Raw genomic sequence first — 24,923 nt, forward strand, 5'->3', positions numbered from 1 at the left:
CTACTGAACTAGTCTATAATCAGGTCACTGTGGGAGATTTGGCATAACTCTTCCTTGGAGAATCCAATTTGGATTAGACTGGTGGCATTGGAAAGAGGACACAGAGGGCTACTGTAGGTCACAATTTTAGAACTGGATGATCCGAAATTACAGAGATACATCAGAGGCAATATCGAGCTCCTACAAAGTGAAAAAAGGTGTGTAGATTTTTTAAAATTTTTGCTTAAGCTTGGTTTGAAAAATTATTTTGAAGGAATTAAAAGGGAATAGTAGAGCATTATTATCGGTAACTGATGCCCTGAGGAAAGAAAATGCAAACACCTAGTAAGCAACCTGAAAGCTCTAGCATGACTCATGAAGAAGAGGAAAAAATGCTACATGATATATCAAAATTACAAGACCAAGTGCAACAAATGTCACTCTCACAAAAGCTAATAGAAGCTAATATAAATGGCGTGGAATCTAAAATAAAGGGCGTGGAAGCTAAGATGAATAGTGTGGAAGCTAAGATGGATGATTTGAAGATAGATTTGAAGACAGATTTGAAGAGAGACATGGCAGATTTGAAGACAGACATGGCAGATTTGAAGATAGATTTGACAAATTTTCTACAAGAAATACTTACAAATGGTGAAAGGGTAGTAAAGGAAACTCATGATGTGAACAAAAGAAATGTTAATCATGATTTCATAGACTCTAATGTTGGATCGAAGACCCACCATATTCCAAAATCGATATGAGGAAGTTTGATGGCAAGGATCCCGCAACATGGATATTACAGATGGAGCAATTTTTCGATCTCAATAATGTGAAAAACACACAAAAGGTACGTATTGCAACTTTATATTTGGAACCAAATCAGTTTGTATGGTATCAATGGCTTTTATCTCGTAAACAAATTATCACTTGGGCAATTTTTACAAAGAATTGATAGCACATTATGAGGATACAAAAAGCAACACTTTTTTTAGCCAATTGATAAGTCTCAAACAAAAGGGTTCAATAATGGAGCACATTGAGGAGTTCCAAAAATTGAACATAAGGGTAAAAAATATTCCAGAGGAGCATAGGATTGATGTGTTCATAGGGAATTTAAAGGATAATATCCAACATGATGTTCGCCTTTGGGAACCTGATTCATTAGAGAAGGCATTCAGGTTAGCAAGAAAAATGGAAAGCAAAATTATGGCAACCAGGAAGCATACCACTCACAACTATAAAGATGGAAGTGCTTTTGCCCCTAGTCTTCCACAACCTATAAGGTTGACACCACAAAAATTGGAAGAAAAAAGAGCAAAAATGCTTTGTTACAGTTGTGATAGAAAATACACTAAAGGTCATAAGTGTGCTGAGAAGAAATTATTCTACATAGATTGTGAAGAGGAAGAAGAAAAGGAGCAAGAAAGGTCAAAAGAAGAGGATATACTCCAGGAACAAAGCCTAGATAAAGAAGAAATGAATCCGACCATATCTTGTAATGCATTGGCGGTAATTACCACTCCTCAAACCATCAAGATAGAAGGACAAATCAAGAAGAAAAAGGTAATAGTGTTGATTGATTCAGGAAGTACCCACAATTTTATTCATTGTAAGGTAGCAAAAGAATTGAATTGCTTCCTATATCCAGCACCAGAGTGTCAAGTGATGGTTGCAAATGGAGGAACAATAAATTGCTCTGGAAAGTGCCATAATATCAAGCTATCCATGGGAGAATATGTATTGACTAGCCCAATGCTTTCCATTCCAATGGGAGGTGCTGATGTTGTACTAGGAGTCCAATGGCTACAATCCTTGGGTACAATAGCTTTTAATTTTCAAGAACTTTTCATGAAATTTTTTGCGGAAGGAAAGGAAGTTGAATTAAGGGGTATTGCAGGGAAACCAAGAAAGATAATCAGCTCTAACAGTATGACAAAGCTTCTAAAAAGGAACAAAGAGGTGTAATTGCACAATTATGTTCGCTAGATGTTTCCACATCGAAATCATCTATTTCTCCAGATCTCCAAAAAGTCTTGGACAATCATTCCAAGGTATTTGAGACTCCCAAAGGTCTCCCACCTATTCGTGATCATGATCATGCTATTCATCTGATTCCAGGAAGTGTTCCTCCAAACATCAGGCCGTACAGATATCCCTATGCCCAAAAGAGTGAAATTGAACGTATGGTTGCAGAAATGCTAGAGGCTGGTATAATTCAACCTAGTCAAAGTTCTTTCTCTGCTCCAGTAGTATTGGTGCACAAGAAGGATGGATCATGGTGCATGTGTCCGGATTATAGGGAGCTCAACAAGCTCACTATTAAAGATAAGTTTCCCATTCCTGTCATTGATGAATTACTGGATGAATTGCATGGATCAATTTACTTCACCAAGTTGGATCTTCGTTCAGGATATCATCAAATCAGAATGAAGATTGAAGACATTCTGAAAACAACATTTAGAACTCATGAGGGTCATTATGAATTTTTGGTCATGCCTTTTGGCCTTACCAATGCACCTTCAACATTTCAAGGTTTGATGAATTCCATTTTCAAACCATTCCTTAGAAAATTTGTGTTAGTATTTTTTGATGATATACTAATCTACAACAAGTCTTGGAAGGATCATGTTGAACATGTTGACAGGGTGCTACAACTATTGGAGGAAAAACAATTATATGCAAAAAGATCCAAATGTTTCTTTGGAGTACAAGAGGTGGAATATCTGGGTCATATTGTATCTCATGAAGGAGTTAAGGTAGACCCTAGCAAAATTAAAGCCATTAAGGAATGGAAAATCCCCACATCCATAAAGCATCTGCGAGGATTTCTCGGGTTGACAGGGTATTATCGCAAGTTTGTTAAGAATTATGGGAGAATAGCAGCACCTCTAACAACATTATTGAAGAAAGATGCATTTTCATGGACTCCAGAAGCAACAAAGGCCTTCGAACATCTTAAAGAGGCAATGTGCCAAGCACCAGTCTTAGCTACACTGGACTTCACAAAAACCTTTATTGTGGAATGTGATGCTTCAGGAAATGGAATTGGTGTTGTTTTAATGCAAGATGAAAGACCCATTGCTTTTGAAAGTCGTCCAATCAAGGGAAAGTTTTTACACAAAGCTATTTATGAGAAGGAAATGTTGGCAATACTACATGCACTTAAGAAATGGCAACCCTACCTAATGGGAAGACACTTCAAGGTAAAAAAGGATCATGATAGCCTTAAATACTTTTTAGAACAAAGATTATCCTCTGAAGAGCAACAAAAGTGGGTCACAAAGATGTTGGGTTATGACTTTGAAATCATCTACAAAAAAGGGAAGCAAAATTTGGTGGCAGATGCACTCTCAAGAAAGGATGAGGATGTGGAAGCATTGTTGTGTGCCATTTCTATTATCCAACCAGATTGGATAAAAGAAGCAAGGGAGGAATGGAAGAATGATTAAGAAGTGTGGGCACTTATTCAAAAGTTACAACAAGATTCCAGTACATCTGATACATTTAGCTGGAAAAATGATTCGTTATGGTACAAAGATTGCTTATACCTCTGTAAGAATTCCCAACTCAAACAAAATATTCTTATGGAATTGCACACTTCTTCCTTAGGAGGGCACTCAGGATTTTTAAAAACTTACCACAGGGTTAAGAAGGAATTTTTTTTGGATGGCCTTAAATCGGATATTCAAAAGTTTGTGGCAAAATGTTTGGTTTTCCAAAAAAATAAAGTTGAAACAATTAAGACCCCGGGTCTATTACAACCTTTATCCATTCCAAGCCAACATTGGGAGGAGGTTTCAATGGATTTTATCACAGGTTTACCCAAGTCTGAGGGAAAGAGTGTCATCATGGTGGTAGTTGAAAGACTTACCAAGTATGCACACTTTTGTGCATTATCACATCCATTTAAAGCCAGTACAATTTCTACTGCAATTATGGAAACAATTCAAAAGCTACATGGAAACCCAAAGATTATTGTAAGTGACAGAGATCCCATTTTCACTAGAAATTTTTGGACAAAATTATTTTCTTGTCTCGGTACTCAGTTAGCTCATAGCTCATCTTATCATCCTCAATCTGATGGCTAAACTAAGATAGTAAACATATGTTTGGAAGGATATCTTCGTTTCTTTGTATCTAATAAACAGACACAATGGGTCAAATGGTTTCCTCTGGCTGAATGGTGGTATAACACTTACTTCCATACAACAACAAAAATGACCCCATTTATGGCACTTTATGGATATCAGCCACCATCCATCACATCATATTTAAGAGAAAATTCTAAGGTTCAAGCAATGGAACATCACATCGAGCATCAACAACAAGTCCTCCAACTCTTAAAGGATAACCTCGTGTCAGCGCAGAATAGAATGAAACAACAAGCAGATCAACATCGCAGCAAAAGAAGTTTTGATGTAGGTGATTGGGTATTCCTACAGCTACAACCATATAAAAAAATGTCCCTCAAGCAAGCTAAGAAGGATAATAAATTATCACCAAAGTATTATGGTCCGTACAAGGTGTTACAAAAGATTGGTACTATGGCATACAAATTGGAGCTTCTTGCAGCTTCTCGAGTGCACCTAGTTTTCCATGTTTCATGTTTAAAGAAGGTTATAGGCGACAAGCTCCCAGTTCAAACAATATTGCCAGAACTTGGCGAGGAAGGAAAAATTATATTGGAACCAGAAGTAGTCACAAAAACAAGAACTCGACAGCTATGTAATCAATCAATTTCGGAGTATCTCATCAAGTGGAAGAACTTATCTGCTGAAGATTCCACATGGGAGGATGAGAATTTTATACAGAAGCATCCAGAACTACTCAAGCATTGAGGACAAAACCTTTTTGAAGGAGAGGGGCATGTTAGGTCCCTATAATACTAGTGATTACCCCATTACTATTGTAGTTATATCCCTTATTAATATTGTTGTGCCCCTATTATCCCCATATTTTTATTACTGTGCCCCATAGAATCCCTCTATTGTTATTTTTGTGCCTTTATATTATTATTGTTAGGTCAGTTGGGTTATATTGTGACTCCTTAGACTCCTATGCATAGAAAGGAGGTTTTGTCATTTGAATCATCAAAGAATCATTCATTTGTGTAATGTAAAGGAGGTTGCCCCCTCGAAGAGGCTTAATTCTAAGGTGTTGATATATCTTTTCTATCTTTTTGTGAGCTGGTTTCATAATAGGGAGACTAGAAAATGAAGGATGACTGGCAGTCGCGAAGGAGTGGCAGGAAAAAGCAGCGACAACCAAGCAAGGAAAGATCAAAGGTAGTTGAGAATGAAGGCAATCGAGCAAAAGGAAAGAAGAACTGGCAGTCTAGGTAGATGGCAGGAGATAAAAAACATATTAAAGAGTGAAGAAGAAGTTGTTGCTAACTAGTATAGTGAGTCTGTAATAGTTCTAGCCTTCCTGTGTTGCGAAGTAATGTGAAAGGGTCCATGATCTTGTTTGTACAAGGTTATGCTGGTTGTGTGGTTTCTACTGTTAATGTTCATGCCTTGAGTCTTATGTACTGAATTACGTTATGTTAATGGAGAATATTATTCCAGAACCACCTTGTGTCCTTGAGCATTATGTCAAGTCTTTAAATTTTTTATGAATGCATCCAGTTATATAGTTTCTTGATATAGCATGAGTAGATCATTGTGATCTGGTTAGTTTGTATGTTAAGCTACCATATTTTTCTCTCTTCCATTTAATATGATTCCCTTGGTACATAATTCCACCCTCATCTAACTTCAGTCGTGACAATCCTCAGGTGAGACTCCTTACCCTTCCAGGGTAAGGTCAAAATGTCAGCGTTGCTCTAAGCTACAATAGAGCCTTGTTGACCCCTTTTGCCTGAACCTAGGGTCTCAACCCTGCTATCATTTTCATCCCAACATAGAGGTAGAGAGAGATAGAATGAAAATGTAGAGAGGGCAAGAGGATAAGAGGAACTTGGGTGAGAGAGAGGGAGAGAAAGGGAAGAAAGAAAGGGAGACATAGAGATGGAGGGGGGAGAGAAGGGGAGAGAGAGAAGCAGAGAGGGGGAGAGAGGGAAGGAGAGAGGGAGGGAGATAGTGACAGATTTGAAGGGTAGAGAGAGAGATATATGGGGGAGAGAAAGGGAGAGAGATGAAAGAAGAGAGAGAGTAATTAAGAGAGAGAAGGAGAGAGGGATGGAGAGAGTAGAGAGGGAGGGGAGAGAGAGAGAGAAGGAGAGATGGATCCAACCTAGATATGGTATGTGTATATAAAAAACAACCTAGATCCATCTTAACCCTGTATCTATCAAGTGTCAAGAGGGATAAAATATGTTTTCACTTTAATAGGGGTTTGCATCTCAAGATACTTGATCCATCTTAGCATTTCATAGATCTGGGGTTAAAATGGATCTAGGTTGGTGTATGCTTTATTTGATGTTAGGTGTGTATGTTACAAAAGATGGAAATGTAGAAGTCAGAAATTTGCAAAGTAACAATATAATTCTCTTATCCACCAAGAGTAAGTATTTTTTACTAACCCAAGTTCCCCTTTTTATACAAAATGTGAGGGAGAAACCTTCTAAATAGGAGGGATACATTTCCCTCTAAAAATACCTAGAATCATGTTGATTATCCCATTAGGGCATGTTGCATAGCCACCTTGCCTTAAACTACTGATGAATTTGATTTTCTAGCAATTTTGTAGGTGTTTATTGACAATGAATGGGATAGAACCCCTACCTTCATGGTACGTTGTCGGAGGGACTCATTAGCATTCTAAAACCTATCCACATTAAGATGTCAAGGTTTCCAAAGGTCACTAAAGTCATTGGTATGATTAAATTTCTTAGGAACACATTTCACCATAGTGAATTACATGTAAACAAGAAAAATGCACAATAATCAAGGTCATATGTATATGTATTCCTAGGTGACAAAGGTTATATATGGGCCTTTAAATGCACAATTCAATGGCCCATCATACTCCCCTTCTTTGATATATGTCCATCCTTAAGCAAATTTACCTTTTTCAATCTTCTTGTTCCTTGAGCTATTGCTCCCTTATTTATTTGGCACTTAGTCTAGCATCCCATGCTACAAACTTAGGCAGTTCTCTTGGTAAATAAAACCCAATTGTAATTTCTATTTCCTTTCATTATCTTGATTCTTCTTCTTGATTGGTGTGTTATTTCATCCTCAGCTACAATGATTACTTCAGTCCAACCCATTGTATCCCCATTCTCTAGATAACTAATTCATTATACAACTTGGTGGGTGTGTGGACTTCCCTCAACTACAGGTTGTATGGTATAGCTTTCCATCTCCTCTAGCATGACTTTAAGGCTTCATCACCTAACAATATGACCATGTCTTCGAAGTGGAGGGTAACCTCCTCCTATGCCTATTTCCAAATTGGGTGATCTAGGTTATACAAGGAATGAAATTAAAGACCAGAAAGGAAATGAAGCATGCATGGAGGCATATAATATAAATCGCATCAAAATGGTGAAAATTAAACTTCTATTAATAAATTAAGCAACAAAATATCATATAATTTACAAAGTGGCTAGAATTGTGGTAGTTATCTCTCAATCAAGAGAGATGGAAGCTACCCACATTCACAAAAGTTGTCACAAGAGGCCAAATGAATGTCCTTTCAACATAAAATAAAAACAACCTTAGAGGTCCAAAACCCTAACCCTAAAAGATGAAATACCAAAAGGATAGTAAGTCCCAAGGTGGTTAATTGGTATATCAACTTCCCAAGGGTGCAACATTTGTATGCAATATCCATTTGGGGCACACGATAGCTTGCTAGAAATAATTATTTGAGAACTACAAAGTTTTGACTAGGGCTTGGGCATGCCATGTCAAGTCGGCACCCCATCCCTCATCACACCTTCTCCGCCCCCCTCCCCCCAATGAATTTACATCATTTGGGGCCTCAAACCAACCCCAAATGTTTGAGACCCAAAAATCATAGAAAAACTATCAATGATATAGAGAACCATTAAGATAGTGGAATAGAACAGTCCTCCCCCATCAAGAAGAAATGTTTTTCATTGCATCAAGTTCCCTCATTGGGGGGACAATTTTGTTGAATTTGGATCATATTGAGCCACTTGCCTTGGTGAAGAATATTACTTGCTTTGAAAACCTAGTAGATTTGTATGTGTTGATGGTGGGTATCCTTTGTCTTGGTGTCCATGATCTGATCTAATGTAGCTTGTTTAATGAAGTCTACATTGAATTATATGGTGGTTAGTTTCTTTCTTACCTCCTAAGCATCAAATAGAGCTGGAAAATATGGTCGAAGGGGCTCCATGATAAATACTGGGTGAAATCCAAGGAAAGGGGGAATACTTAGTTCAAAAGAATTTTCATCCATAACCTTTATGACTGTATAAGGCCCATATTGTAGTGGTATGATCTCTCCTTTGGGGGCATGTGAGGTTCTCTTCCTTTAACTATAACTACACCTTACCACCAACTTGAAACTTATGTGGGACCTTTTGTTGGTCATGTCACTACTTGTACATGGGATTGGCTTTCTGCAGGATATCATGGACCTGTTGTTGGAGGTGTTGCATCTATTTAACAAATTTGGCTACCATATCTTCCTTAACCTTAGTATGGGAGGATTTTTCCATTGAGCATTAAATGGGCATAGCTACATCACTTGGGGTTAATGATTGGAATGCGCAACACACCTAAAAATGACTTTGGCTAATAGAATTTTGGAGGGATTTGTCATAGTTATATTGAACATATGGGAGGCTTTCCTCCCATATACACATAAGCTTAGAGTTTTAAATGCTTAAGATATGCACAATTATCCTATTGAACACTTCTATTTTTCCATCTAATTTGGGATCAAAGACAATTGATTTGGTCAAGTTGGTGTCCGTGTGAGACTAAAGGCTGGACGAAAAGGTGTTGAGGAAATTTTTTTATCACTATATGAAATAATGGTTTGAGGTAGTCCAAAATGAACTGAAACATGCTCAAATGAGATTTTAGTAGTGGCTTCAACTATGATACTCTTCCTACACAGTGCCAAAATGGCCATCTTAGAGAACCGATTGACAACCATAAACATATAATTGTAACCATTCTTGGTGGATGAAAAACTTGACATGTAATCTATGGCAAATCACTCCCAAGGGTTGTCTGGGGTAGTTAGAGGAATGTATAACCCTTGTTTCTTGATGTCCATCAATATATCATAATGTGCACCCTTGGGGCTTACTAACCTCATGCCTTCATTCCTTTTATCTTCGAACTATAATAGTCGATATGCTTGTTGTTGGATCAAAACATGTCTCACCCTAAAGCTTACTGAAATTGCAATAGCCAAATGTAGAGTAGATTTGAATATGTTTCCCATCTTTTTGGCCAAGAGTTAGATAGATCACCTCAAGGCATCCTTCAAACACCTCATGGGAAAATTCTGTCAGCCTAGTTAACAAACAAATGAGAACGTAATGGTTTAGTTCTATCAGCCTACCTGTGATGAGTCACCATGTGGGACTTGCTTTTTGGCGATAAATTCCACCATGTCGGTATATTACTTGATATAACGCCATTTTCTCTTTCCCACTTTTAACAACCAAAGAGCTACGTCATGTTTAAATGTTTGGTGCAAGGGGGAATTATGTTGGTTGTTGGTGCACAAGGATAGGTTTATCATTACTGTTGAAAATAGCAACAAGAAATGCTAAAAATAGCATTGCTATAAATATCAGTTCAACTAGTGTTGAACATAACAACAAGGAATGAAAAATGGAAGTGCTAAAAATAACATTCTATAAATAGCATTTCAGGATACCTTCCTATTTTAGTCAATCCCTAAACTAAAATAGTGAAGTAAAATTCGAATTTGATCTTAGCAGCTGTTTGTAAAATAATTAATTAATTCATCTTGAGTTAATTAGTTAAGGAAAATCAAACATGAAGTCTATGTGGGGACATGCAACAGTTTCTCCATTAATTGAGGAATTTATCCATCAGTTAAAGAGATAAGGATGAGTTGTAATTAGTTGGCTCAGTTAACTGAGTCAAGTCTAGTTAGATTAATTCAAATAGTTTGTTGAATTAATGTAAGTTCAGTTAGTTAATGCTTGCATGCATGTAACTATTGCACTTCAGATAACTGAATATTCTCTCATAAATAACTCATGCATGTTAGTTCAGATAGAGACCCAGTTGATATCAGATGGAGGGGCAGTGTACTATCAGTTGCTAGAATATTCCATTGTAAATATTCCTTGCATGCAAAAGGAATTCTTTCCTTGAGGATTACGCGGTTACTTCTTTAGGTTTTGTGAGTGTGATGAGGCCAATTCACACATGTGGCTTCACTGGACCCAAAGAAAAACTGTGCAAGGAAATAGGAGGCTTGGAGGGCTTGAGGAGGACATATACTATGTCTATTCAGTTTGTGAGTTGTATTGTTTGATTGCAGAGAGAGCTGGATAGCTTGTCAGATGATTCCTTTTGTAACTTGAACAAGATTTCCACTTGTATGATAATACAAAGATTGGGGTTTTAGGCTGAGGCTTTCCCTGGGTTATTTATTCTGTGTTAAGTGTGATTGATTTCTCATTCTCAGTTATATGTGTTCTCTTGATCTTGCTCAATTCAATTAAGCTTCCACAAAGTGTTGTAGAAGTAGATCCTATATTGTTTTTTAGTATATTGCATAATCTGTTGATCTACAATGGGAATTTCTACATGGTATCAGAGAAAAGGTGATCAAGGCGAAGAACAGTATACAAGAAGGAGGAGTTCAAAGGTCGTGGTTCCTGAATATAGAAATCGAGTTCTTATCACATCTCAATTTCACCAATGGCATTCAGCGATTTAAGACTCGAGTATTCCCTTGATGGCAGCTCGAATTATATAGCCTGGAAGGATCACATGGAAGCAGTATTAGAGGATAACGGTCTAAAGGACTTCATTGATCAAGAAGTCCCCAAGCCAACTGATGCTACTCAACTGGTAGAATGGAAGAAATGTGTGGCTAGAGCAAGGAGAATCCTCCTAGAGGGAGTTCTAGACTACATTGTGTCGAGCCTCCATGGGAAGGAGATACTGTTTTCGATGTGGAAAACATTTAAAGATCTATATCAGAATAGTAGCAATCAGAGGAAGCTGGCACTGAAAGACAAGCTTCGTAAGATCAAGTGTGAAAAGGGAAACATGATCTCTACATATCTGAACAAGGTCACCACCTGTAGGGATGAGCTTGGAAGTGTAGGGATCACGACCGCTCATGATGACATGGTGAGTCTTGCACTCCTCAGTCTTCCTAAGAGATGGCATAGCTACCAAGACTCAGTTAATGGAAGAGAAAAACTGCCAAATTGGGAACAACTTTGGTCAGATCTGATGCAGGAGGAAATAAGAAGAAGCACCAGAGATGGATCCTCATCGAAGCAAGAAGATGAGGAAAATCTAGCCTTAGCGAGTAAGGCAAGGAAAAGGAAAGGGAAGGTGTCCCATCCCAAATCCAGTTATTCCCATGGTGGGAAGAAGATTGACAAATTGAAAGTGTGATGCTTTCATTGTCATGAAGTGGGCCATTATGCTACGAATTGCCCACGGAAGAAATCCAAGAAGGGTTACTTGAAGGGATCTGATGGTGACGCATTGGCCTCACAATTTGAGCTGGATTTCTTGCTTATTGCATGCATGGTTTCATCCATGGTGGGATGTGTTTGGTACCTAGATAGTGGAGCTTCATTCCACATGTTAGGTGACAAGAATCTTTTCAGTACCTTGGAGGAGAAGGATCTCCAGATGCAGATCGAGATGGGCGATGATGGAAAGTATTGTGTTTCAGGTGAAGATACAGTTGTGTTTTAGAGGGAGCATGGAGCTCCCCTCACCCTAACTGATGTAAAGTATGTACCAGGTCTAAAGAAGAATCTTGTGTCTATCGCTATGCTAGAAGATAAAGGTTATGATGTAGTGTTTAGTAAAGGAATGGTATTCCTGAGGCATATCGGTACGGGACAGACAAAGCGAATAGGGATTCGAGTCAAGAATCTCTACAAGCTGGAGGTAAACGACTGTGCTGCTTTGACTTCCAAAGCTAAGATGGTGCAGAGCCAAGATGTTGGCGAGCTATGGCATAGAAGACTGGGCCACTTGCACCATGGAGCCCTGAAGATCATGCAACAGATTTGTACCAGATAACCCAAGGGAAAACTTGAGCATACGACTACATGCAAAGGTTGTACCTTGGGTAAGTATGTGAAATATTCCTTTCCGAATTGAGATAGTAGAGCTGGAGCAATCCTGGAGCGAGTTCACTCACATGTTTGTGGACCCTTCTGTATAGCCTCCACCGCTAAACAAAGGTACTATGTTATTTTTATTGATGATTTTTCTCGTAGATGTTGGATCTACTTTATGCAAAAGAAGGATCAAACCTTCTTGAGGTTTTGTGAGTTTAAAGCCTTGGCAGATAAAGAATTTGGAAAGAAAATAAAAGCCTTGTGTAGCGACAATGGTGGAGAGTATGTCTCCCAACAGTTTAAAGACTTCTGAGCTACAGAAGGAACGGGAATTGACGGCACCCCATAACCCACAACAGAATGGGGTGGTCGAAAGGAAGAACAGATCGACTGTGGGAGCAGCTCGAGCGATGTTGCATGACCAAAGCCTACCACTGCATTTGTGGGCTGAGGCATGTAATACAACAGTATACTTGGAGAACAGAAGCCCGCACCGTATACTGGGAATGAAGACACCTATGGAGGCCTATTCCAAGAAGTGACCTGATGTAAGTCACTTCTGAATCTTTGGATCATCAGTTTACTATCATTTGACCAAGGATGCCAGGAAGAAGATAGACCCAACAGTTGAGTTGGGAATACTTGTGGAGTACATGGATACACGCCACAACTATCGGATGTACCTGCCTTCCACTCAGAGGACTGTGGTACCAGGGATCTAAAGTTTGATGAGTAGAAATCCATGCACTTATCACTTGAGAGGGAGCTCAAGTTGCATGCAGAGGAGGAACTTTCAGTTCCTAAGGAGGAGGAGCCTCAGATTGATGAGGAGAAACCGCATGCAAAGCGTCCGAGAGTGGAAACATCCACTCATTCTGATACTTCCAGAGATGGGTGGAAACGCTCAAGGGAAGCTGACAGGTTGATGTTGGATGTGCGGGAGAATGTGGGACAACCATATTCTTAGTGCAGACAGAGGAGGTCGCCCGAGCGGTACATTGGGTACATGGCCCTGGTTGGGGAGTTTGTAGATACCAAACCTTCTTCATTCGAGGAGGCAGTGCAGCAACCAGTCTGAGTTGATGCAATGGTAGAGGAGTACGACTCTATCATTCGGAACAATGTGTGGGATGTTGTCCCAAGACCTCGGGGCAAGTCAGTGGTGAGTTCCAGATGGCTTTACAAGGTAAAGTAGGTAGCTGATGGCAACATTGAGAAACATAAGGTAAGGTTTGTTTCCTGGGGTTTCTCACAGGTCGAGGGGATTGACTACGATGAGACTTTTGCTCCTGTATCAAGGTACTCATCGATTAGATCAATGTTGGCACTATTAGATTAGATGGGATGGAAGATCCACCAGATGGATGTGAAGACAACATTCCTCAATGGGAATATTGAGGAGGAGGTGTACATTAAGTAGCCAGAGGGTTTTGAGACCTTCGATTGTGAGTCACTTGTGTGCAGACTCAAGAGGGCTTTGTATGGGTTGAAGCAAGCACCCTGTGCTTAGTACACCAGGATCAACAGCTATTTCACCGGGTTGGGCTTCACCAAGAGTGAAGAAAATGTGAACCTTTACCACATCATGTTAGAAGGTAAACCATCAATCATTGTTCTTTATGTCGATGATCTGATTTTGACAGGTGATGATCAGCTGATACAGTATTGCAAGGAAGACCTTGCAAGAGAGTTCAAGATGAAGGACATGGGCCTTATGCACTACTTTCTAGGCATGGAGGTGTGGCAAAAAGATGGGGAAGTATTTGTGTCTCAAGGCAAGTATGCCAATGAGATACTCAGGCACTTTTACATCGAGAAGTGCAAGCCCATGTAGACTCCTCTAGCTCGGAATTGGAGGAAGGAGGATGCTACTTTAGGTGAGGTAGTAGCTGCTACTATTTATCGGCAGCTGGTGGGTTCACTTATCTATCTGGTGAACACATGAACCAACTTATGCTTTGCGGTGAACTAGCTGAGTCAAGCTATGGTTCAGTCTACCAAGCTGTTTTGGAAGGCAACGAAGTATGTGCTGAGATACCTCAGAGGCACATCTTAGTTTGGATTGTGGTAAAGACAAATAGAGGGAGTGAAGCTTTAGGGCTTCACAGATGCAGATTGGGTAGGGAGTCCATCAGACCGAAAGAGCACTTCTGGAGGAATCTTCAACCTTGGTTCAGCTACAGTTTCCTGGTACAACAGGAAACAGAGATCAATTGTACTTAGCTCAGTAGAGGCTGAATACATGCCTTTTATTTAGGCTGCATGTGAGGCCATTTGGATGCAGAGGATTCTAGTGGGATTGTTTGGTTAGAGAATGGATCCTACAGTGATCTACTGCGATAACCAGAGTTGTATCAAACTCTCTGAGAATCCAGTTTTTCATGACAAGTCCAAGCACATTGATATCCGGTATCACCATCTTCAAGACTGTGTGGTCAAGAGGATCATATTGTTGTTGTATGTTTCGATCGAGGAACAGGATGCAGATATTTTGACGAAGGCATTATCAAAATGCAAGTTCGAGTTCCACAGAGACAGGATTGGGGTTACTGATAATCCCTTTCTTGTTGAGAGGGAGTGTTGAAAATAGCAACAAGAAATGTTAAAAATAGAAATGCTAATAATAACATTGCTATAAATAACAGTTCAACCAGTGTTGAACATAGCAACAAGGAATGAAAAATGGAAGTGCTAAAAATAGCATTCTATAAATAACATTTCGAGATACCTTCCTATTTTAGTCAGTCTCTAAACTAAAATAGTGAAGTAAAATTCGAATTTGATCTTAGCAACTGTTTGTAAAATAATTAATTAATTCGTCTTGAGTTAATTAGTTAAGGAAAATCAAACATGAAGTCTATGTGGGACATTCAACAGTTTCTCCATTAATGGAGGAATTTATCCATCAGTTAAAGAGTTAAGGATGAGTCGTAATACTGAGTTGTAATTAGTTGGCTTAGTTAACTGAAACAAGTCCAGTTAGATTAATTCAAACTGTTTGTTGAATTAATGTAAGTTTAATTAGTTAATGCTTGCATGCATGTAACTGCTGCACTTTAGATAACTGAATATTCTCTCATAAATAACTCATGCATGTATGTTCAGACAGAGATCCAGTTGAGATCAGATGGAGGGGCATTGTACTATTAGTTGCTAGAATATTCCATTGTGAATATTGCTTGCATGTAGAAGGAATTCTTTCCTTGAGGATTGTGCAGTTACTTCTTCATGTTTTGTGTGTGATGAGGCCAATTCACACATGTGGCTTCACTGGACCCCAAGAAAAACTACGCAAGGAAATAGGAGGCTTGGAGGGCTTGAGGAGGACATATACTATGTCTATTCAGTCTGTCAGTTGTATTGTTTGATTGCAGAAAGAGCAAGATAACTTGTGAGCTGATTCTTTTTGTAACTTGAACAAGATTTCCACTTGTATGATAATACAGAGATTGGGGTTTTAGGTTGAGGCTTTCCCCGGGTTATTTCTTCTCTGTTATGTGTGATTGATTTCTCATTCTCAGTTATACGTGTTCTCTTGATCTTGCTCAATTCGATTAAGCTTCCGCAAAGTGTTGTAGAAGTAGATATTGTATTGTGTTTTAGTATATTGCATAATCTGTTGATCTACAGTGGGAATTTCTACAACCTCTTTTTAGCCATGATATAGTGGGTAGAACTATGATTTCTATAGAATTATGAAGATTTATTATTTGTAGTGGAATTGTACAAAATACTTCATTAGTCTAACCATTTTTATAAATGTCAAGTGATAACCTTAATATATTGTTGTTGATTTTCATTTCCTATTAATAATAATAAACAATTTCTTATTTGACGTTGATGTATATGTGAATAATTTTATATATTTTAATGTTTTTATGAATATGATTATCTATTCATGTGTGATAAATTTTATACTTTTATGGTTCAATCAAATTTCAAATTAATTTATGCAAAATTTTTTAATAATAAGATAATGGAATTTTCGGTAGTCATTTCATTATTTAATTTTACATCTAATTTATTTATTTTGCATTATTGGGAAGGTTTAAAATACATCATTTTTAAAAAGTGAATTTTTTTTTCAAAATATTTGTTATTTAATTTTTTTTTCTTTTTCTTTTTCTAAGATTCAAGTAATAATGAATATTAGTGTTTGGGTTCGTAATGTTGTAGCAAAATTATGAAAATTTTGAGTCATAAGAGTAAAATTCTTTGTTTCCTTAGAGCTTGATGTTCAAAGTGAGTGGGTTGAAGAAGAATTCCACTAAATTACATATTTTAACTATATATACCCATCAATAAACTCTTAAAAATAATACATACTTTAACCTGCATTATCAATTATAATTACTGGAATAAACCTTTTGCATTACAAGCCTCTTTTGGTGCATTTGGAGAGAGTGCAAAGCTTAAATCCAAAACTAAAATTTTAACTTCACAAACCAAATTTCCCAAAGGAAGAGGACATTGTTTATTTGAAGCCATTTCATGTTGGAGCTCCTCAAATTGCCCCTGCAAACTACCACGTTCATCTTCCATTCTTCAAAGTAGCTTTTGTTGGTCTATGAATATCTACATGGTTGCAGTTAAACTAATGGAAAATTGATTATAGCATAAATGAAGTTGCATAATCTCTTCTTGTGGGACCTATATCTCATGGTTCTCCACGTTTTGCATACTTCTTCTAATCCTTTTTACAAATATAGTCTCAAAACTAGACTTGATACTACTCTCACTCCACAAGAGCATCGATTCCGAAACCCAAAATATACTTATAACATACTCTCCAACTTCATTGCATTGGGATACTAGTCCAAAAACTTCCACAACATTCAATTACGAAGTGGAGAAATCGAGGATGAGGCATGTGTCACTTGAAGACTGAAAATCGATTTTAATATTAGCTTTCTACAATCTACCATCATGTCCCCTTCTCATCCATATGAGTGGATTTGATTTTCGTTTAGTCGAGCAAACTACATATTCCCTCGTTAGCCTACCCACCTAGAATATGAATTAATCCTTTAATCATGAGAGTAGAATTGGAAACCACAACCTCCTTCCCCACAAGGGATTTCGATTAGCCACATGTGGTTAGTGTCATCCCTACAAACTAGGATCCAAAGCACCTCATGCCACCCTCCTCCACAATAGACTTTACCCATTATGAAATTTTATGCCTTTAGTCCCCTCTGGACCATGGTACTCTATACTAGCCCAACGCCAATGAGGAATGGTGCATGCCATGTCCTACGAATCCCAGACACATGGCCCTCTTTCCCTTTGAATAAACCATTTTCAAACTTAATAAATCCTTTATTCATAGCTTTAGGGGGTTGGGGAATAACCCCTTCTATCATTTGCAACAATAATACCCATCTCCAAATTTGCTCCCTAGTTGGCTAGGAGGTTAGCACTTTGTCATTTTATTGCAAAACATGGAAGGCCACATACAACGATAATTTTCGCAACAAAGACCTAATCCTTTCCATAATTTTGTTGAGATTTAAATTGACTTGGGAAGAGTCATTGTTCAAATAATTAATCATGATTTGTGAATATCTACGAATTATGAGATGTTGAGGTTTAAATAAAGAAATTGAAGGACACAGATGTGGGATTTGATGCACTTACATGTCCACAAGTCACAAGATCATTCAATGTAAAAATTTTGGGTCCAATCATATGTTTGAACACTACCTCAAGGTAACCACATGATTTCAAATTTGGCTCTCATGGGAATTGAACCTTGTTGAATGGTGAAAAACTCTTCACTTTCCACCATTGGCTCCAAATCCTTTGGTATAATATCCTAACCATTTAGCTCATCAAAATTATGGTGATATAAAAAGTGTTTCTCTTCAAATTTTTTGAACACATCAATAAAATTTTAAAGAACATCAAACAATTGTTTACCTTTTTAAAAGTGTGATAAACCAATATTAATTTCCACAAATCATAATTGCTTTGTAAAATATTCACTTCTTATATTTAATTATATTTTTTCTAATTCATTTATTTTTTTAAATTATACATTTTGTAATTCAATTTATTATTTTGTATTAATATTAAATTATAAGATTCAATTCTCTCTTGTGAAACTTTGGGGACCTTGGACATCCCTTGGGATGGTGTAATTCCCCCAAAAGTGGCTTCCATCATCAACCCCTCCCATGAGATCTGAACGTGAGACCTGGTAGGGACTAAACCCCACTCAAACCAAATAATCTACACCTCATAGGTATTAATATAAAATATATTATTCTATTTAAAAAAAATCAAAATTTACAAGTCTTCGCACTTAACACACTATTTAGAATTTCCATTTTCTATTTGTTAATATTTTTATTGTGTAATTATGCATTAATGTTTTTCAAATTATTTATCAATGTTCTCACATTTCTCCTTTTCTAATTCTTCATCAAGTGAATCGGATTGGTAACGCTAATCCACTGTCACTTTAATTGGCTTCGCCTAGTAGGACGTGAAGATTCAAGAATCTAAGTGCAAAAATTACAAAATTAAAGTTGCAAGGAACCAAAGAAGGCCAGGTTTTAGAAGTAAAAGCATTGGAAAACAAAGTTGCAAGAACTCAAACTATAGTAATGGCATTCAAGAAACTACTTTATGTTGCAAGGAAAATAATGTTATAATAATGTTGTAGAAAAGTAAACGAATCCAATTAGCAAAGCTAAAATAAGACAATATGAGATCCTATAGGAAATCATGTGGTTGTGACAACTTCTTTCTCAATTCTTATTCATTCACATAATCATTCTAAATTGAGTAACTAAGATGTTATGCAAATAACAAACATGAAATCTTAAAGAATCATGAAAAACCAATGCTCTCAAGTCTAACCTACAAGAACCTGTATTTCTACATGAAGTCTTGTAATCCTACGGAAAACTCCGGAAATGATAAAAAAATGCAATAAACAAATGGAAGAAAGGTGAAATTAGGTATATGAATCTAATAATAACTTAGGGAAAATTATATCAACACTTAACAAATAAGAAATTCTATCATCAAGTACCTATAGGAATATGAATCTATTGCAATGTCATTGTATAATAAGAATAAATTATAATAGCATAAAGAAACACTTGGAAATAAGGTACATAAAGTACAATAAGGGTTCTAGAGTGCCTATGGGTGGGCCCTTCCTAAGGTGCCCAAGATCCTCAAGAAAAATCAACTCAGAAAACTTGCAAAAAGAACTGTCTTTTTATTAATGGAAAACTATCATTACAAATAATGGAAATGTAGAAGCTAGAAGTTTGCAAAGTAACAATATGATTCTCTTCTCCACCAAAATTAAGTCCCTTTTACTAGCCCAATTTCCCCTTTCTATGCAAAATGTGAGAGAGAAACCTTCTAAATAGGAGGGTTGCATTTCTCTCCAAAATTCCCTAGAATCATGGTGATTTTCCCCTTAGGGTTGCTTGTGCAGCCACCTTGCCTTCAACTATTGATGGATATGATTTTGTAGCAATCCTATAGGTTCATATTAATAGCTGAGGGGATAGGGCACCTATCTTCATGGTAGGCTCACCTTGCCTTCAACTATTGATGGATCTGATTTTCTAGCAATCTTATAGGTTCTTATTAATAACTAAGGGGATAAGGCCCCTGTCTTCATGATGGGTTGTTGGAGGAACTTGTTGGCCTTCTAAAACATGTACACATTAATATGTTAAGGTTTCCAAAGGTCAAAAAAGTCATTACAATGTTAAATCCCTTAGGCACACATTTCAACATAAGGAATGACATGTAACCTAGCAAAATGCACAATCACCAAGGTCATAAGTATATGTATTGCTAGGTGACATAGGTTATATATGTACCTTTAAATTTACAATTCAAGGGCCCATCATACTCCCCTAATTAGATGTTTCCCATCCCTAGGAAAACTTACATTTTTCAATATTCTTGGTCCTTGAGTTGTTGCTCCCTTACCTCTTTAACACTTTGTCTAGAATCTCATGCTACAAACTTAGGGAGTACTCCTGATAAATAAAATCCAGCTACATTCTTTATTTCCTTCCATTCTCTTCATTCTTCTCCATGATTGGTGTGTTATGTCATCCTCAACGAAAGTGGGGGATTGAACATCAGTCCAACTTGTTGCATCCCCATTCTCTAGATTATCCTCTTGTAAAGTAGGGTCCTAACTAAAGCATTATGCAACTTGGCAGGTATATGGAATTCCCTCAACTACATGCTATATCGTAGAGCTTGTTGTCTCCTCTGGCAAGCCTATAAGGATTCATCACCGAGTAGTATGACCATGTATTCAAAGTGGAGGATAGCCTCCTCCTGTCTCTATTTCCAAATTGGGTGATATAAGTTGTACAAAGAATGAAATGAAAGTCGGGAAATGAAGAACACATTGAAAAATATAATATAAAGCACATTAGTATGGTGAAAACACAACTTCTATTAATAAATGAAATAACAAAATATTGTATAATACAAATAGGATATAATGGTGGTAGTTTTCTCTAAACTAAGAGAGATGGAGGCTACACACTTTGGAAAAACATATCACAAAAGGCCAAAAGAATGTCATTTTAACTTAAATAAATAACCTTATAGGTCCAAAACCATAACACTAGAAGATGAAATGCCAAAAGGTTTGCAGGCCCCAAGGTGGTTAGTTGGTACATTAACTTCCCAAAGGTGCAACATTTGTATACAATATATGTTTGGGGCACATGATTGCTCGCAGGAAAGAATTATCTAAAGACTATAACATTTTACTAGGGCTAGGGCATGCTATGGCAACCACTTTTCGATTCCAACCCTCCCCCTCCCCATGAATTTCCAAAAAGCATCATTTGGGGCCTCAAAACAACCCTAGATGTTTGAGACTCAAAAATCATAGAAAAACTACCAAGGATATAGAGAACCATTGAGAATAAATGATCTCCATTACATCAAGTTCCCTCATTAGATGGGGAAACTTCTATTGAGTTTGGCTCCTGGTGAGCCAATTGCCTTGGTGAAGAAGCTTTTTTTCTTTGACAAATCGATAGAAATGTATGTGTTGATGGTTGATATTCTTTGTCTTAGTGTCCATGATTTAATCCACTATAACCCATATAGTGACGTTTGCATTGAGTTTTTTGGGGGATAATTGTTCGACTGCCTCTAGGGCATCCAACATAGGTGGAAAACATGGTTGAAGCAGCTCCACAATAAAAACTAGGTGCAAGCCAAGAAAAGGGAGAACACTCAATTCAAAAACATTTCACCCACAACCTTTATGATTGTGTAAGGCCCATATTGGAGTCCTCTGAGCTTCTTATGGGAGCCTGTGAGGTTTTCTTTCTGTAAATGTAACCACACCTTATCACCAACCTTTAACTTATGTGGAACCTTATGTTAGTCATGTCGTTGTTTGTACTTGGAATTGGATTTCTACAAGATTTCATGGACCTATTGTTGGAGGTGTTGCATCGATTCAACAAATTTTGATGCCCTATCTTCCTTGACTTGAGTATGGGAGTAATATGCCAGTGAAGATGCAATGGGCCTAACTACATCATTTGGGGTCAATGGTTGGAACTCCTAGCACAACTGAAAATGATTGTGGCCAATAAAGTTGTGGAGGGCACTTTCATAGTTATATTGAACATATGGGAGGCTTTCCTTCCATGTACATTGATGCATGGAGTTGTACATGCGTAAGATATGCACAATCATCTCATTAACCACTTCTATTTGTCCATTTGATTGGGGATGAAAAACAGTTCATCTGGTCGACTTGGCATCCATGAGAGACTAAAGGCTAGAGCAAAAGGTGTTGAGCAAAATGTTGTTTCTCTCTAAAATAATGGTCTAAGGTAGTCCAAAATGAAACCAAATATTCTCAAATAAGAGTTCAGTAGTGGCTTCAACTGTGATACTATTCCTGTATGGTGCCAGAATGGCCATCTTAGAGAATCGATTAACAACCATAAACGCATAATTGTTACCATGCTTGCTCGATGACAAACTTGACATGTGATCCACCAATAATGACTCCCAAGGCGTATCTAGGATAGGTAGAAGAGTGTACAACCCCTACTTCTTGATGGTCATTTAGTAATGGCACATGTAGTGCATGATATGATATATTGATGGACATCCTATCGAAGTTTTAGCTAGTAGAAATACTTTTGAAATACTACTACTATTTTCTCCACACCAAAATGCCACGCCACCTGATTGTAAAATGCCTCTCATTTTAGCTTGACATGCTCGCTAGAAGGAACACAAAGGTGGCTCAGGTAGCACAAGACTGCATCTTAAAGGTGGAATTATGGAACTTATTTTCTTTTAATCAAAATTTGTTATGTGACAACAAATTTAGAATCATTATTATATAATTTTCGCCACCTAGAGGTCTCGTGCCCATAAGAGTCAAGAACTATGGTTGGTGCCACAACTAAGGGTCAATTGAGGCAATCTGCGACACGATTTGCACTGCCCTTCTTGTATTTGATTATCAAGTGGAATTGTTGTAGATATTGGGACAATTTTTTATGGCGGTCATTTTGTAGCTTTCCTTATGTATGCATAAATTGCAAAGCCCTATAATAAGTGTCGATGATCATCTCCTTCCCTAGAATATAATGTTTCCATCGTCAGTAGGCCTGTATGATGGAGTACATCTCCTTTTTATAGGTGGGGTATCTCCAAATAGTATCAAAGAGTGTTTCACTATGACAGATCACCAAATGTCCTTCTTGTGTGAGTACCACATTGATAATATAGTTAGAGACATTTGTCTGTGTCTCAATCTCAAATGGTGGTAGCAAGTGTGACACAATGAAGACCGGTGTAGAGCAAAGACAGCTTTTTAGATCCTAGAATGCTTTTTGTTGGGACTCATACCAAGAAATTTTTAATTTTTCTCCACCCTTACATGGCTTAAGGGCCAAGCGATATGAGAGAAACCCAACACAAACCTTTCTTTAAAAACTATAAGGCCCAAGAAACTACAGAGCTTTCATAGAGTCGTTAGAGTTGGTCAATCTTGAATGACTTAGATCCTGCATTAATAAAGTGCTTAGGGTTGACCTATCCTAAATGACTTGCATCTTGACTGGATCCACATACATCCCATATTCATGCACATTGTATCTCAAACTTTCTTTTAGAAATTCATAATGTATCCCAAATTTACTTTTCATTTCTAATTTTTTTTTATATGTAAATGTATTCTCCATGTTCTGATTTGATATAGAAATAGATGCAATGCTCGTAAACAGGACGAGAACTCCCTTGAAAGTCCAATTTTTCAACATAAAGATGATCCGTGACAAGTGCTCTCAAACAGAGCTTTACACAAAAAGATCTCGTTTTTATTTGAAAAAAATTACTACAAACCAATACCAAGTTCAACAAACCATTTCCTTCAAACCTTCCAGGATCTAATGTTCGTTACAACAGACATAAACTACACAAGTAAACTTAGTGTGGCCTCAACAATTTCAAGGGTGCAATAACCAAGAATGGCATCCTACAAATAGAAAAATAGGTCAACCCTCCAAAATCTTCTTCAATATATTTGCAGCAACGACAGATACATTGATATACAAGAAGACTTTCAGAGGTCAAAAGGACAAGAAGAGTAATACCGCCAACTCAAACTTCCTTGCTCCATTCCTTTTTATCTCCGAATTACGATAGTCGATATACGTGCTGTTGAATCGGAAGGCCGCCTCGCACTAAAAATAACTGAAATAAGTGGAACTAAATGTAGCGCAGACTGCACTATGAATAATATCTTTTCGACCAGAAAGATCAGATCGTCAAATCTGGAGAGCGGCTTGCGGAAGAGCAGAGCGGAGGAGAGCCGGACAAACCGCCTCAGAGCTTCCTTCAACGACTCCATGGGAAGAGGAAGAAGTAAAGTAGGTTTTGTGCAGGTGGGCTAATAACTCGTTCGCACTGGCCAAATAAATGAGCACATAATGACTTCATTCTGTCAGCCGACCTGTGAGTAGCGCTACGTGGTATCTATTTTCGGAATAGATTCCCCCTACCATGTCGACATATTAGCCTAGCACATACGTTGTCTTCGTCTTTTTCCCTCTTTTAGTAGCCGTAACTGCGACGTCAGGTTTGAATGTTTGGTGAAAGCGGTATTTTCTCGGTTGTCGGTTCGTCGCATTTGATGATTAACATTCATTAAAATTCAAATGATTTATTAAATCTTAAAAGATTAGAGATTATTATATATATATATATATATATATATATATATATATATTTTGAAAAATACGTAGGATACCGAGATTTCTAATTTTGATAATTTAAAATATAAATAAATTATGTATTTCAAAGTTTTAATATATTAATTTGATATTTAATTATGATTTTAAAATTACTTTAGATTTGTGTGTTGGATTCCAAAATCGAGGCAATAATTACTCTCATGAATGATATTCACAAATTATATATTGTGGGAATTTGGTGATGCTATTGACACACTTTCCACAATGGGTTGGGTCGGAGACACGGAGGCGGTGGCAAGCCCACCCTCTCTCAACCTTTATGGTTCATGGAGATTTGGTACACTTCTCCTGTTGTCTAGTGGGATGAGCACCACGCTATAAGGCTTGGCTCCAGTGGCACAAGCCATTCATTACCACAACAACTCGCAAATTAAGGTGAGAGGCATTAAGACAAAACTAAGTGTAAACATGGTGAGGGATCAAGGGTA

At 37.5% G+C, this 24,923-nt stretch overlaps 1 long non-coding RNA gene across 1 annotated transcript; it reads right to left on the minus strand.

Annotated features, from left to right (window-relative positions):
• Positions 1–23,491: 23,491 nt before the first annotated feature.
• Positions 23,492–24,246, minus strand: LOC149196270 (uncharacterized). The gene is made up of 2 exons (XR_016254112.1): positions 23,836–24,246; positions 23,492–23,717 (listed from the first exon to the last, which is right to left on the minus strand). It is a non-coding gene; the product is annotated as an uncharacterized LOC149196270 (long non-coding RNA).
• Positions 24,247–24,923: the final 677 nt, after the last annotated feature.

Source organism: Pinus tabuliformis, chromosome 2_2 (assembly GCF_031772625.1).
Source record: "Pinus tabuliformis cultivar Carrire ecotype Pingquan chromosome 2_2, CPIR1, whole genome shotgun sequence".
NCBI lineage: Eukaryota > Viridiplantae > Streptophyta > Pinopsida > Pinales > Pinaceae > Pinus > Pinus tabuliformis.